Raw genomic sequence first — 2,993 nt, 5'->3', positions numbered from 1 at the left:
ACGTAGCTGCCTCTCCTCTGCAGAGAAGCAGCGCTGGCTGGTGAAAGGGGGTGGAGGTAGGTTACAGGGGCAAGGGAAAGAGAAGAGCCCTGAAAACCGTTCCCTTTAACCTGGCATATTTATATATTTACAGTTACAAGAGAGGGGAGGAAGCCTGGGATAACAATGATTTTTTTTCCAAGGCAGGAAATGAAATCATAATAGCACCCCCATCTCGCCACGCAGTGTGCTGGAGGAGATGGGTCTGGCCTAGCCCCATGTGTGACGCAGGGCTGGTGGAGAGGCAGGGCACAAGCAGCTGCTTCTCATTGACTCACTGGGTCCTTCTCTTGGTGGGACCCAGTCGCCCCTCCTCTGCGGCCTTGCCTTCTTTAGGAGTGAGCTGCAGGCTCAGGACCCTCAAACATTCCTTTCTCCCACCCCCTACCTCCCGTTTTCCTTTTCCCCACCTGAGGTTGAAGGAGGTAGAAAAATGTGATTGAGATGGGGGTGCTATTATGATTTCATTTCCTGCCTTGGATTGCATGAGTTCCTTGTTTTTCAATGCAGCGTAGTATTCCATTGTGTGACTATACCACAGCTTCTCTATCCATTCGCTTGTTGATGGGCACTTGGGTTGTTTCCAACTCCCTGCTGTGGTGAACAAAGCCATGATAAACATGGCTGTGCATATATCTGCTTGGATGTCAGTTATGGTCTCTTTGGGGTATATTGCCCGTAGTGGAATTGCTGGGTCAAATGGTATCTCTATTTGCAACTTTTTGAGAAAGCGGCACACTGCCTTTCACAGTGGTTGCACCATTTTACACTCCCACCAACAGGGAATAAGGGTTCCAGTTTCTCCACAACCTCGCTGGCATTTGTTGCTTGCTGTTCTCTCTTTTTTTTCTTCTTTCAGACATGATGGGGGGAAAATCTTACAGGAACACATGGAAAAATAAGACATGATTACATTGATAGAGACAATCTAACCAGAAACTTTGTCAATTCTGAGTGTGATATGCTAAAGGGCTGAAAGGAATTAGTAATCTTTTCCTTCTTCCTTGTCCTCTCCTTCAACAGAATCCACACCCGCCTCCTCATAATCCTTCTCAAGGGTTGTCATGTCCTCACGGGCCTCCGAAAACTCTCCTTCCTCCATCCTCTCACCCACGTGCCAGTGAACAAACGCACGCTTGGCATACATCAGATCAAACTTGTGGTCCAGGCGAGCCCAGGCCTCAGCAATGGCTGTGGTGTTGCTAAGCATGCACATAGCTTGCCTTGCTGTACCTTGGCCAGGTACCAGGTACCAGGCACCACAGTGGGAGGCTGGAATTAATACCAACCTTGAAGCCAGTGGGGCACCAATCCACAAACTGGGTGCTATGTTTGGTCTTGATGGTGACAATGACAGCATTGACATCTTTAGGAACCACATCACCACGGTAAAAGAGGCAGCAAGCCATGTATTTACCATGGCGAGCATCACATTTCACCATCTGGTTGGCTGGCTCAAAGCAAGCATTGGTAATCTCTGCTACAGAAAGCTGTTCATGGTAAGCTTTCTCAGCAAAGATAACAGGGGCGTATGTGGCCAGAGGGAAGTGGATGCGGGGATAGGGCACCAGGTTAGTCTGGATTCTGTCAGATCAACATTCAGGGCACCATCAAATCTGAGGGAAGCAGTGATGGAGGACACAATCTGACTAATAAGGCGGTTAACGTTAGTGTAGGTTGGGCATTCAATATCAAGGTTTCTGCGGCAGATGTCATAGATGGCCTCATTGTCTACCATAAAGACACAATCTGAGTGCTCCAGCGTGGTGTAGGTGATGAGAATGGAGTTGTAGGGCTCGACCATAGCTGTGGAAACCTGAGCGGGGGTGGGCGGGTGGGGGTGTAAATGGAGAACTCCAGTTTGGACTTCTTGCCATAATGTGAAGCCAGAATCAGTTCCCCCACCAAAGCTGTTGGGAACCAAGAAGCCATGGTGACCTGTGCACTGGACAGCGAGTTTTCTTATTCGGTCCAAGACGAGGCCAATGATCTCCTTGCAGGTGGTGTAGTGCCCACGGGCATAGTTATTGGCAGCATCTTCCTTGCCTGTGATGAGCTGCTCAGGGTGGAAAAGCTGGCGGAAGGTGCCAGTGCGAACTTCATCAATGACTGTGGGTTCCAGGTCTACAAACACTGCCCTGGGCACATGCTTGCCAGCACCAATCTCACTGAAGAAGGTGTTGAAGGAGTCATCTCCTCCCCCAGGGTCTTGTCACTTGGCATCTGGCTATCAGGCTGGATGCCGTGCTCCAGACAGTAGACCTCCCAGCAGGCGTTGCCAATTTGGACACCAGCCTGGCCAACGTGGATGGAGATGCATTCACACATTCTGACTACGGGTTAGAAAGGAGGGACGACAGGAGGGGACAGCGGGTTCCAGTTACCGTCCCCGACAAGCTAAGAGTCGATGTAAGTAACGCACTCGCTTCCTGTTCTCTTGAATTTTGCTGTTACTGGAATGAGATGATATCTCATAGTTGTTTTAAAGTTTTGAATTTTTATGACACCAAATTTATCTAAATACTTTTTTTGTTGTTGTTCATGCTTTTTATGTCATATCTAAGAATCCATTGTCAAAAGATCCTGAAGTTTTAATCCCATAAGTTTTCACTTCCTATAATAAGGTCATTAATTCCTTTTAATTGTATTAATGTATCTTCAGTATGTGCAGATTCAGGTGTCTCAGCATAGTTTTCCCCCTCTTTTGTGACCTATGTGAAAGTTTACAAAGTAGGTAGGTTTTCCATCCATCATTCATATACTTTTTGTTTTGTGACATTAATTATAATACTCCCATTAATTCACACTCTTCACTGTGAATCCTGTTTCCATTAGTCCTATCATTTATTGCCTGCAAAGCACTATCCCTGGACAAGTGCTTCCCTTTTGATTTTTAAATATTTTTATTTATTTCTTTTTAATTTATTATTAATTTCAATGAAAATTTACAGAGA

At 46.4% G+C, this 2,993-nt stretch overlaps 1 pseudogene; it reads right to left on the bottom strand.

Moving 5' to 3' along the window:
* Positions 1–1,021: 1,021 nt before the first annotated feature.
* Positions 1,022–2,370, bottom strand: LOC102855906 (annotated as a pseudogene).
* Positions 2,371–2,993: the final 623 nt, after the last annotated feature.

This window comes from Elephantulus edwardii, unplaced genomic scaffold (genome assembly GCF_000299155.1).
Source record: "Elephantulus edwardii isolate Elephantulus edwardi_28Jun2011 unplaced genomic scaffold, EleEdw1.0 scaffold00378, whole genome shotgun sequence".
Lineage (NCBI taxonomy): Eukaryota > Metazoa > Chordata > Mammalia > Macroscelidea > Macroscelididae > Elephantulus > Elephantulus edwardii.
Note: the sequence above shows the minus strand (reverse complement) of the source record. Positions and strands in the feature narration are given on the sequence as shown.